At 44.5% G+C, this 14,107-nt stretch overlaps 1 long non-coding RNA gene across 1 annotated transcript in view; it reads left to right on the top strand.

The window, feature by feature from the left end:
- Window positions 1-1,511: 1,511 nt before the first annotated feature.
- LOC142748124 (uncharacterized) overlaps window positions 1,512-14,107 on the top strand; it is a 50,731-nt gene continuing 38,135 nt past the window's right edge. Inside the window, exons 1-3 of the long non-coding RNA XR_012882144.1 lie at window positions 1,512-1,622; window positions 8,139-8,252; window positions 8,560-8,674. This is a non-coding gene — a long non-coding RNA (uncharacterized LOC142748124). The remainder of the gene's footprint in view (window positions 1,623-8,138; window positions 8,253-8,559; window positions 8,675-14,107) is intronic.

Genomic DNA, 14,107 nt, shown 5'->3' with positions numbered 1-14,107 from the left:
AACCTGTAATTTACGCGTCGTCGTTTGACAGCTGTCAAACGACGACGCGTAATTGGACTGCCTCGGCAAACAAGTGCAGGGCACTTCTTTGCCACGTAATTTGAGCTGTTCTTCATTGAACTCAATGAAGCACAGCTCAAGATTTACGAGCGTCTCAGACGCCTCGCAAAATGCGAGGAGGAGCATTTACGAGTGAAACGAGGCAGCTGTTTTCTCTTGAAAACAGTCTGTTTTTTTCCACACGTAAATGACAGCTAGCGTGTGCACATACCCTAAGACTCTGCTTGGGCAAACAAGAAGGGGTGAGAGCAGGGCACATTCTAGCAGCAACATATTGTGTGTCAAGTACAAGACAAGAGAGATGCCACACCAGTACCCGTGTACCAGTAGGAGGTACCAGTACCAAACCAGACTGCATCCTGGACTACAATAGGTACATGGGAGGGGAGGACTTTTCAGATCAAGTCCTGAAGCCCTACAGCGCCATGCGGTGTGGTATAAGAAGCTGGCCAGGCACATCATACAGATGGCATTGTACAATGTGTACGTGCTACGTCGATGTGCAGGCCAGAGGGGAACTTTCCTGGAATTTCAATAGGTGGTTATCAAGAACCAAATCTTTAGGGACCAGGAAGGGGGGGGGGCACCCAGTACTTCTGGAAGCGAGGCCACACGCATCGTACAAGGGCAACACTTTCCTGGAGAAGTTCCCCAAACTGGCAAGAGGGGAAAAAGTCAAAAGAGGTGCAAAGTCTGCTATAAGAGGGGAATAAGGGAGGACACAATATATCAATGCGACGCGTGTCCCGGAAAAACAGAGCTCTGTATGAAAGAGTATTTTAAAATTTATCATACATCCCTTGATTTATAATTTACCCCAATTTTACTTACCCTGATGCACTCCGCACAGATTATCCCCCTCATCTTTCCCTTCTGAGCCCTGCCGTGTGCCCAGGCAGCTGATAACAGCCACATTGAGGGTATTGCCATACCCGGGAGAACCCACAATACAGTTTATGGGGTGTATGTATCTGGTCAAAATGCTCACTACACCTCTAGATGAATGCCTCAAGGGTGTAGTTTTTAAAACGGGGTCACTGGATTCTGTCATCTATCTATCTATCTATCTATCTATCTATCTATCTATCTATCTATCTATCTATCTATCTATCTATCTATCTATCTATCTATCTATCTATCTATCTATCGGTCTGTCTATCTATCTATCTATCTATCTATCTATCTATCTATCTATCTATCTATCTATCTATCTATCTATCTATCTATCTATCTATCTATCTATCTATCTATCTATCTATCTATCTATCTATCTATCTGAGAGATTAAATAATCCAAAACAAATTTGCAAAAGTTCTGATAACGTGACCACAGTGGCGATATTTTAGTGAGGTGATCTCCTCTTGTAGTTTGTGATTGGGCAGTAGAATGACAGATTGATAGAAACAGAGATTTACATGGGGCTGTCACATCATATTTTTCGCTCTAGATACAGCCTGGTGAAATGCAAATACAGCAACAATCTATAAATGTTCTATTAACGGGATCTGATATGTGCCGGATTATCTCCTGTTCTGGATTATCAGACGGTCATAGAAAAAAGTGTAAGTATTATTACTGGCTATACTCTTTTTCTTACTTACCTTTGGCCCTAATAGCTTAGTCTTACCCATCAATCATACTGGTGCTGCTCCCATACACACAGGCCAGTATCCTTGTCAGTGAATAGTCACCCACCATCCAAGTCTCCATTCACTGACAGTCACATCCAGCTCTTACCATCCTCCTGGATCATCTCCTCTCATGTCACTTTTTGTCCATGTGTTTCCTATAAACTGTATTATTGCGAAAAATGAAACCAGTGCTGATTATGTGACATTATAATATTTATTAATAATTTGTTAGCTCCGCCTCCTCATTGCGGATCTGTATATGTGTAGGCGATGACATATGGGCCGGTATTCTGCCTCTATTCCCAGTCCTGTACGGCCCGGCCTCGTCACCTTCCCATGTGGTCACGACTTGGTACAGGAGATAAAGGTGGAGGCACAGGGCGTATCCCACCAGTGTTCCTACGGAGACACCAGACCAATGGCCGATCTCTAAAATAACACAACGAGATGCCAGGGACAGGATTGTGGACCCCATAACAGTAACGGGGACACACATAGAGTAAAACCAAAGGTTTCGTCTTCTCCTGCGTGTGTACATGTGAGACATCGAGACGTGGATGTATGTTGTCCCACACACAGGGAAAAATCTGCTCACGACGTCGTCCATGTCTGAAAAGTTCATGGAGACCTTGAGTAGATGCAAGATCGCGTGAGCAAAGTATATATAGAAAATAAGGGTGTAGCCTGCAGGTTGCCAGGAGACAGGAAGAGCTGGGATGCAGAGTCCAAGGGTTGTTACCCCGAGAAAGAGGCAGGAGGACCAGACGACCATCCTCAGGGGGCTACACATCAGATGCGGAACAGTCCTCCTCCTCCATGCGAAAAACTCCATGATGTCCTGCTCCATGGGGGTGACAACCTGTATCTCCAGCCGGGAACAGGTTGTCAGAAAGTTGCAAAGTAAAGAATATCCTGTTAAGGTAGAAACGCTCGACAGCTCCTAGAAGACGTGTCTGACTTCTCTCACCGATCAACAAGAAATGCCGCAACACGCCGTCATCACCCGGGAGATGAGCACAATGTCTATGATGCGGCAGGGTTCTAGGTTCCATCAGTATCATGCAGCCAGATTGTATAAGCTGCGCTGTGATAGGAGGAGAATAAAACCTCCTGTATTTACTGCTGCTTCTTCACAGGGGAAAAATAGAAAAGCGCAGAAAGCAAATTAAAGAGTTCTTCCAATCTCAGACATTTATGGCACATCCACTGGATAGTCTATAATGTCTAACAGATGCGGGTACCAACTCTGAGACCCACACCTATATTGAGAACTAAAGGAGGCATTGCTAGGCCTTATTCACGCAGCGCTAAAAGCTATGTGTAAACGTGTAAAAAACTCTAGTGGCTTTTTACGTGTTGTGCGCGCGCTTTCAGGGCGTTTTTTGGCATGTAATTAGGGCTCTCATTGACTATGGGAATTATGCGTTTTACACACAAAAGAATTACTCTGAAGCTTCTTTTTATACTCGACGCGTTTTTAAGAAACGCTTTAAGTGACTGAATAATACTTCCATACTGTTAGTGAATAATACCCCCATACTGTTACTGAATAATACCCCCATACTGTTAGTGAATAATACCCCCATACTGTTAGTGAATAATACCCCCCTACTGTTACTTAATAATACACCCATACTGTTACTGAATAATACACCCATACTGTTACTGAATAATACCTCTATACTGTTACTGAATAATACCCCCATACTGTTACTGAATAATACCACCATACTGTTACTGAATAATACCCCCATACTGTTACTGAATAATACCTCCATACTGTTACTGAATAATACCTCCATACTGTTACTGAATAATACCCCCATACTGTTAGTGAATAATACCTCCATACTGTTACTGAATAATACCCCCATAGTGTTACTGAATAATACCTCCATACTGTTACTGAATAATACCTCCATACTGTTACTGAATAATACCCCCATACTGTTACTGAATAATACCTCCATACTGTTACTGAATAATACCTCCATACTGTTACTGAATAATACCCCCATAATGATACTGAATAATACCCCCATAGTGTTACTGAATAATACCGCCACACCATAACCAGTGACTGAATAATACCCCCATACTATTACTGAATAATACTCCCATACTGTTACTGAATAATACCCCCCTACTGTTACTTAATAATACACCCATACTGTTACTGAATAATACACCCATACTGTTACTGAATAATACCTCCATACTGTTACTGAATAATACCACCATACTGTTACTGAATAATACCCCCATACTGTTACTGAATAATACCTCCATACTGTTAGTGAATAATACCCCCATACTGTTACTGAATAATACCCCCATACTGTTACTGAATAATACCTCCATACTGTTACTGAATAATACCTCCATACTGTTACTGAATAATACCCCCATACTGTTAGTGAATAATACCTCCATACTGTTACTGAATAATACCCCCATAGTGTTACTGAATAATACCTCCATACTGTTACTGAATAATACCTCCATACTGTTACTGAATAATACCACCATACTGTTACTGAATAATACCTCCATACTGTTACTGAATAATACCTCCATACTGTTACTGAATAATACCCCCATAATGATACTGAATAATACCCCCATAGTGTTACTGAATAATACCGCCACACCATAACCAGTGACTGAATAATACCCCCATACTATTACTGAATAATACCCCCATACTGTTACTGAATAATACCCCCATACTGTTACTGAATAATACCCCCATACTGTTACTGAATAATACCCCCACACTGTTACTGAATAATACCCTCATACTGTTACCGAATAATACCTCCATACTGTTACTGAATAATACCTCCCTACTGTTACTGAATAATACCTCCATACTGTTACTGAATAATACCTCCATACTGTTACTGAATAATACCCCCATACTGTTACTGAATAAAACCCCCATACTGTTACTGAATAATACCCCCATTCTGTTACTGAATAATACCTCCATACTGTTACTGAATAATACCTCCATACTGTTACTGAATAATACCCCCATACTGATACTGAATAATACCCCCATACTGTTACTGAATAATACCCCCATACTGTTAGTGAATAATACCCCCATACAGTTACTGAATAATACCCCCATGCTGTTACTGAATAATACCCCCATACTGATACTGAATAATACCCCCTTACTGTTACTGAATAATACCGCCACACCATAACCAGTGACTGAATAATACCCCCATACTATTACTGAATAATACCCCCATACTGCTACTGAATAATACCCCCATACTGTTACTGAATAATACCCCCTTTCTGTTACTGAATAATACCTCCATACTGTTACTGAATAATACCTCCATACTGTTACTGAATAATACCTCCATACTGTTACTGAATAAAACCCCCATACTGATACTGAATAATACCCCCATAGTGTTACTGAATAATACCGCCACACCATAACCAGTGACTGAATAATACCCCCATACTGTTACTGAATAATACCCCCATACTGATACTGAATAATACCCCCATACTGTTACTGAATAATACCCCCATACTGTTAGTGAATAATACCCCCATACAGTTACTGAATAATACCCCCATGCTGTTACTGAATAATACCCCCATACTGATACTGAATAATACCCCCATACTGTTACTGAATAATACCGCCACACCATAACCAGTGACTGAATAATACCCCCATACTATTACTGAATAATACCCCCATACTGCTACTGAATAATACCCCCATACTGTTACTGAATAATACCCCCTTTCTGTTACTGAATAATACCTCCATACTGTTACTGAATAATACCTCCATACTGTTACTGAATAATACCCCCATACTGATACTGAATAATACCCCCATAGTGTTACTGAATAATACCCCCATACCATAACCAGTGACTGAATAATACCCCCATTCTGTTACTGAATAATACCCCCATACTGATACTGAATAATACCCCCATAGTGTTACTGAATAATACCGCCACACCATAACCAGTGACTGAATAATACCCCCATACTGTTACTGAATAATACCCCCATTCTGTTACTGAATAATACCTCCATACTGTTACTGAATAATACCTTCATACTGTTACTGAATAATACCCCCATACTAATACTGAATAATACCCCCATACTGTTACTGAATAATACCCCCATACTGTTAGTGAATAATACCCCCATACTGTTACTGAATAATACCCCCATGCTGTTACTGAATAATACCCCCATACTGATACTGAATAATACCCCCATACTGTTACTGAATAATACCCCCTTTCTGTTACTGAATAATACCTCCATACTGTTACTGAATAATACCTCCATACTGTTACTGAATAATACCCCCATACTGATACTGAATAATACCCCCATACTGTTACTGAATAATACCCCCATACTGTTAGTGAATAATACCCCCATACTGTTACTGAATAATACCCCCATACTGTTACTGAATAATACCCCCATACTGATACTGAATAATACCCCCATACTGTTACTGAATAATACCGCCACACCATAACTAGTGACTGAATAATACCCCCATATTATTACTGAATAATAACCCCATACTGTTACTGAATAATACCCCCATACTGTTACTGAATAATACCCCCATACTGTTACTGAATAATACCCCCATACTGTTACTGAATAATACCTCCATACTGTTACTGAATAATACCCCCATACTGTTACTGAATAATACCCCCACACTGTTACTGAATAATACCACCTTACTGTTACTGAATAATACCCCCATACTGTTACTGAATAATACCACCATACTGTTACTGAATAATACCCCCATACTGATACTGAATAATACCCCCATACTGTTACTGAATAATACCCCCATACTGTTACTGAATAATACCCCCATACTGTTACTGAATAATACTCCCATACTGTTACTGAATAATACCCCCATACTGTTACTGAATAATACCCCCATACTGTTACTGAATAATACCACCTTACTGTTACTGAATAATACCTCCATACTGTTACTAAATAATACCCCCATACTGTTACTGAATAATACCCCCACACTGTTACTGAATAATACCACCTTACTGTTACTGAATAATACCCCCATACTGTTACTGAATAATATCTATCTTTATTTTTTTATTTATCAATCTATCTTTAGTCTGTATCTATTGGGGTTTGGGGTATTTTGTGTAATGGGTCTATACAACTGTATATATTTATCCCCTTTCTGACATTTGGCGTACATTTATGTTATAGTCGGGAGGGGCTGTATGTAGTAGGCTCTCAGGCTCCATTAGGGGGAATAATATAAAAATAGTTTAATCAAATTTTTAGGATTATAGGGGGGAAAACATTACAATAACGGTCAGTTCACACAAAGTTTTTTAGCATTGAATCCGATGCGGAAACCGCGTTGCCGCATTTTTTCCTCACAGTGATTTGCATCAGATCAGCGGCTTTTTGTGCAAAAAACGCAGCGAAAAATGCAGAAAAAAAGCATTAAATCTACGCTGGCCGTTCAAAATCTGCCTCAAAATTTCTGAAGGAGTTCTGGGCCAGAATTCTTCTGCCTGAAAAAAACCTCAGTGTGAACTAGACCTAACAGTATAAAAAAAACAGAAAACTCCCTTGTCTTTTAAAGTAATGTAAAGTAATAATCGTAATTGGTATCGCCGCATCCGTAAGGGTCCAAACTATTCTATTAAATTATTTGACCCGCAGTGAAATGCAGTAACAAAAAAAAAGAAAATAACCCACAAGAATTGAATTATTTTTGTCCCCTTACTTCCTAGAAAAAATGAAATAAAAGTGACCAAAAAGTTGGATTTACATAAAAATAGTACCAATAAAAACGACAGCTCGCCCTGCAAAAAACAAGCCCTCTCACCGCTCCATAGGGAAGGGGTTAATGGGATTGGCTTGGGTCTGTATATATTTAATGATTCTGGTCTGGGGGTCAGTATGTCTGTATCTAGGGGGTCTGGAGTCTATTTGTTTAGGGTTCTGGTCTAGAATCTGCTCTTACTACAGGTCAGGACAGTCAGCTTGAGGACCATTGCATATATCTTAGGCCCCATGCACACGACAATGCCCGTAATTAGTGCCTGTGATTACGGGCACGGCCAGCCGCTGACAGCCCCAGCATTTTTGGGCCGTGCTCCCATCTGTATTTGTTTGGGGATATAGTCTAGAATCTACTCTTGCTACAGGTTAGGACAGTCAGCTGGAGAACTTGAGGACCATTACATATTTCTTAGTGTGGAGAACAGAAAAGTTATTGGCGTCTCATAGGGCAGTCCTAATACAATGAAAAGTTGCAGTAAAGCCTCTCAATAAATGTGTCACTTATTTCAGCCGTCCATGCTCCATCCTTCCCCCACATCGGCAATAAAAGAAAAACTCACCTTGCAGCTCCTCTTCTCATCTCAGGCTTCCTCAGCTTTCCAGCGCGGCTCATACAAGTATCTGACGCCAGGCAACGCCAGGGCCTTATATGTGACGCAGCACAATGACTGACAAGGATACGGTCTTTCTTTTTATTAGGTGCGTAGCATAGTGACATTATTCTTGTATTATTTATACTTCTAATTGTCTTTTGTGTGAAATATCTTCAGTAAGAGTTGACACCTGGATACCATTGTTGGGGATACGTTGTGGGTTTACAATAAGTGGCGCCATCTAGGGACTAAATAATCCAAAACAAATTTGCAAAAGTTCTGATAACTTGACCACAGTGGCGATATTTTAGTGAGGTGATCTCCTCTTGTAGTTTGTGATTGGGCAGTAGAATGACAGATTGATAGAAACAGAGATTTACATGGGGCTGTCACATCATATTTTTTTTCTCTAGATACAGCCTGGTGAAATGCAAATACAGCAACAATCTATAAATGTTCTATTAATGGGATCTGATATGTGCCGGATTATCTCCTGTTCTGGATTATCAGACGGTCATAGAAAAAAGTGTAAGTATTATTACTGGCTATACTCTTCTTCTTACTTACCTTTGGCTCTAATAGCATAGTCTTACCCATCAATCATACTGGTGCTGCTCCCATACACACAGGCCAGTATCCTTGTCAGTGAATAGTCACCCACCATCCATGTCTCCATTCACTGACAGTCACATCCAGGGCCGCTATCAGGGGTGTATTAGGGCTACTGGTGTGCGGGGCCCGGCCAAACCTAATTGAAAGGGGGGCCCGGCAACTGCCGCGACATTCTTTTGGTAGGAAAAAACGGGCCCCTGCAATGGGGCCCGTTTTTTCACCAAAAGAATGTCGTGAGCTGCTGCTGCTGCGGGCCCCCTCCCCTCGTCATGGGGGGCCGTCAAACCGTCCGCCCGCGCGCACAAGGAAACTCCCGCGCGTGCGCACTCGCGAGCGCGCACCCACGAACGCCCGCACCCGCGATCGGCCGCGCGCGCACCCGCGATCGACCGCGCGCACACCCGCGCAGCCGCGGACACACATGGACAAAACTTACCTGGAGCCTGGCTGGAGGTGAAGGACTGGACGTCTGGACCGAAGACCTTGCCTGGAAGACATCGCCGGAAGAGGACTGGAGTGGGAGCAGCTCTTCTGACACAGTGAGTAAATTATCTCAAAGTGCTGATCATGTATGGCCCTGTTCACACAGGATTTTGCAGGCAAAAAAAAAATCTGCCTCAAAATTCCTTAAAGAATTTTGAGGCAGATTTTGACCTGCCCACACTATCTTGCCGCGTTTTTTTGCTGCGTTTTTTGCCCGCGGCGATTGAGGACAGCAGACAAAAAATGCAGCGAAAAATGCATTTTCTGCCTCCCATTGATTTCGATGGGAGGTCAGAGGCGGAACCGCGGCAAGAAAGGACGTGCTGCTTTTTCTTTTTTCCGCGACTGGCTCCCATTGATTTCAGATTAAATCAATGGGAGGCGGTTTTGGAAGTTGTTTGGTGCTGATTCTGACGCAGTGTCCGAATCAATATCAACGCCCAAAAACTCTGTGAACTGGGCCTTATTGTTAGGGCTTATTCAGACTAACGTGTAATACGTCCGTGCAACACGCGTGATTTTTACGCGCCTCGCACGGACCTATGTTACTCTATGGGGCCGTGCAGACTGTCAGTGAGTTTCATGCAGAGTGTGTCCGTGTGTCCGCTGCGTAAAACTCACGACATGTCCTATATTTGTGCATTGTTCGCGCATCACGCACCCATTGAAGTCAATGGGTGCGTGAAAATCCCGCCCAGCACTTCCGCAGCAGTATAAACTATGAATGAAAACAGAAAAGCACCACGTGCTACAAACATACAAACAGAGTGTCATAATGATGGTGGCTGCGCGAAAATCACGCAGCCACGCATCATACGCTGCTGCCACACGGAGCTGTTATGGACCTTTTGCATGCGCAAAACGCCAAGTTTTTTGCGCGTGCAAAAAGCACACGCTTGTGTAAATCCGGCCTTAGGGTAGGAACACACTAGGCATGAACACTGCGGATTTCATGCAACACATTTTATTGTGGAAAATCCGCAGCGTATTACAGTCGCAGCAGAGTGGATGAGATTAGAACAAATCTCATCCACACGCTGCAAAAAAAATTGACCTGCAGTGTGGCTTTTTAAGCCGCAGCATGTCAATGTATTCTGTGGAATCGCTGCTCCTCTGTTGCGGAAATGCTGCGGTTCTGCCGCAAAAATCACACATGAGAAGAAAAAAAAGGCACTTTTTTAAATTTATAAAAAAGTCTAGACTTGCCCCGGCCGTAGTCCTGGTGACGCGATCCTCTATTCTTAGCGCAGCCCGGCCTCCTGTCATGACGTTTCATCCCATGTGACGGCCAGGGCCACCATCAGGAATTTCAGGGCCCCCTACAGCTAAATTTTCTGGGCCCCCATACCGTGGCACCGCCTGTTAACGGTACTCCGTCCAGCACTATATCATGGTACCCAGGGCCGCCATCAGGGGGGGTATTAGGGGTACTGATGTGAGAGGCCCGGCCAAACCTAATTGAAAGGGGGGCCCGGCAAACTGCCGCGACTTGCCTTTGGTAGAAAAAAAACAGGCCCCTGCAATGGGGCCCGTTTTTTTCACCAAAAGAATGTCATGAGCTGCGGGCCCCCCTTTCAATTAGGTTTGGCCGGGCCTCTCACATCAGTACCCCTAATACCCCCCCTGATGGCGGCCCTGGGTAGCATGGGGGCCGTCAAACACCGCCGCCCGTGCAACCGATCACTCGCACCCGCAAACTCCCGCGCATGCGCACCGGCGACCGCCTGGAACCGCGCACCGAATTTTGAGGCAGATTTTGACCTGCCCACACTATCTCGCCGCGTTTTTTGCCCGCGGCGATTGAGGACAGCAGACAGAAAACGCAGCAAAAAATGCATTTTCTGCCTCCCATTGATTTTGATGGGAGGTCAGAGGCGGAACCGCGGCAAGAAAGGACGTGCTGCTTTTTCTTTTTTCCGCGACTGGCTCCCATTGATTTCAGATTAAATCAATGGGAGGCGGTTTTGGAAGTTGTTTGGTGCTGATTCTGACACAGTGTCCGAGTCAATATCAAGGCCCAAAAACTCTGTGAACTGGGCCTTATTGTTAGGGCTTATTCAGACTAACGTGTAATACGTCCGTGCAACGCGCGTGATTTTTACGCGCCTCGCACGGACCTATGTTACTCTATGGGGCCGTGCAGACTGTCAGTGAGTTTCATGCAGAGTGTGTCCGTGTGTCCGCTGCGTAAAACTGACGACATGTCCTATATTTGTGCATTGTTCGCGCATCACGCACCCATTGAAGTCAATGGGTGCGTGAAAATCCCGCCCAGCACTTCCGCAGCAGTATAAACTATGAATGAAAACAGAAAAGCACCACGTGCTACAAACATACAAACAGAGTGTCATAATGATGGCGGCTGCGCGAAAATCACGCAGCCACGCATCATACGCTGCTGACACACGGAGCTGTTATGGACCTTTTGCATGCGCAAAACGCCACGTTTTTTGCGCGTGCAAAAAGCACACGCTTGTGTAAATCCGGCCTTAGGGTAGGAACACACTAGGCATGAACACTGCGGATTTCATGCAACACATTTTATTGTGGAAAATCCGCAGCGTATCACAGTCGCAGCAGAGTGGATGAGATTTGAACAAATCTCATCCACACGCTGCAAAAAAAATTGACCTGCAGTGTGGCTTTTTGGCTTTTTAAGCCGCAGCATGTCAATGTATTCTGTGGAATCGCTGCTCCTCTGATGCGGAAATGCTGCGGTTCTGCCGCAAAAATCACACATGAGAAGAAAAAAAAGGCACTTTTTTAAATTTATAAAAAAGTCTAGACTTGCCCCGGCCGTAGTCCTGGTGACGCGATCCTCTATTCTTAGCGCAGCCCGGCCTCCTGTCATGACGTTTCATCCCATGTGACGGCTGCAGCAGTCACATGGTCTACAGCGTCATCCCAGGAGGCGGGGCTACGTTCAGAAGAGAGAGACGTGTCGCCCCAAAAAACAACGGTGTGCTGTCACTTTCACTTTCCGTTGCGGGGTTCACCCGACGGAAACCTCAGACGGAACCCCGGAACGGAAGCGAACGGTGATGTGAACAGGCCCAAACACAAAAGTTTTGTATTTTTTTAAGCTGGTTCACAAAAAAAAATAATTCCAAATTCTACTGGACCAACTACCTATTTAGAGACCGGCAGCAGCTCCAGGAGCGACATCATAAGGAACACACTAGGCGGATATGCTGAGTAAAACTACACAGCTTATCCGCCCCGGTAGCCGCAGGGAATTCTGCCAGCAAAACCGCACCAAATAGTGGCGCAGGTTTCGTGAGGCATGTCCGCTGCGGGAATCCTGTAGGGAAAAAAAAGTTTAGAATTGCCCCGGCCGTAGTTTAGGGCGACGCGTCTCTCTCTTTTGAACGTAGCCCCGCCTCCTGGGATGACGCTGTAGACCATGTGACCGCTGCAGCAGTCACATGGGATCAAACGTCATGACAGGAGGCGGGGCTGCGCTAAGAATAGAGGATCGCGTCACCAGGACTACGGCCGGGGCAAGTCTAAACTTTATCAATTTAAAAAAGTACCTTTTTTTTCTTCTCATGTGTGATTTTTGCGGCAGAACCGCAGCATTTCCGCATCAGAGGAGCAGCGATTCCACAGAATACATTGACATGCTGCGGCTTAAAAAGCCACACTGCAGGTCAATTTTTTTTGCAGCGTGTGGATGAGATTTGTTCAAATCCCATCCACTCGGCTGCCACTGTAATACGCTGCGGATTTTCCACAATAAAATGTGTTGCATAAAATCCGCAGTGTTCATGCCTAGTGTGTTCCTACCCTAAGGCCGGATTTACACGAGCGTGTGCTTTTTGCGCGCGCAAAAACGTGGCGTTTTGTGCATGCAAAAGGTCCATAACAGCTCCGTGTGTCAGCAGCGTATGATGCGCGGCTGCGTGATTTTCTCGCAGCCGCCATCATTACGACACTCTGTTTGTATGTTTGTAGCACGTGGTGCTTTTCTGTTTTCATTCATAGTTTATACCGCTGCGGAAGTGCTGGGCGTGATTTTCACGCACCCATTGACTTCAATGGGTGCATGATGCGCCAACAATGCACAAACATCGGACATGTCGTGAGTTTTACGCAGCGGACTCACGCTGCGTGAAAATCACTGACAGTCTGCATGGCCCCATAGAGTAACATAGGTCCGTGCGAGGCGCGTGAAAATCACTGACAGTCTGCATGGCCCCATAGAGTAACATAGGTCCGTGCGAGGCGCGTGAAAATCACGCACGTTGCACGGACGTATTACACGTTCGTCTGAATAAGCCCTAACAATAAGGCCCAGTTCACAGAGTTTTTGGGCCTTGATATTGACTCGGACACTGCGTCAGAATCAGCACCAAACAACTTCCAAAACCGCCTCCCATTGATTTAATCTGAAATCAATGGGAGCCAGTGGCGGAAAAAAGAAAAAGCAGCACGTCCTTTCTTGCCACGGTTCCGCCTCTGACCTCCCATCGAAATCAATGGGAGGCAGAAAATGCATTTTTCGCTGCGTTTTCTGTCTGCTGTCCTCAATCGCCGTGGGCAAAAAACGCGGCAAGATAGTGTGGGCAGGTCAAAATCTGCCTCAAAATTCGGTGCGCGGTTCCAGGTGGCCGCCGGTGCGCATGCTCGGGAGTTTGCGGGTGCGCGTGATCGGTCGCACGGGCGGCAGTGTTTGACGGCCCCCATGCTACCCAGGGCCGCCATCAGGGGGGTATTAGGGGTATTGATGTGAGAGGCCCGGCCAAACCTAATTGAAAGGGGGGCCCGCAGCTCATGACATTCTTTTGGTGAAAAAAACGGGCCCCATTGCAGGGGCCTGTTTTTTTTCTACCAAAGGCAAGTCGCGGCAGTTTGCCGGGCCCCCCT

Source organism: Rhinoderma darwinii, chromosome 3 (genome assembly GCF_050947455.1).
Source record: "Rhinoderma darwinii isolate aRhiDar2 chromosome 3, aRhiDar2.hap1, whole genome shotgun sequence".
Classification (NCBI taxonomy): Eukaryota; Metazoa; Chordata; class Amphibia; order Anura; family Rhinodermatidae; genus Rhinoderma; species Rhinoderma darwinii.
This window is presented reverse-complemented; position numbering and strand designations above follow the sequence as displayed.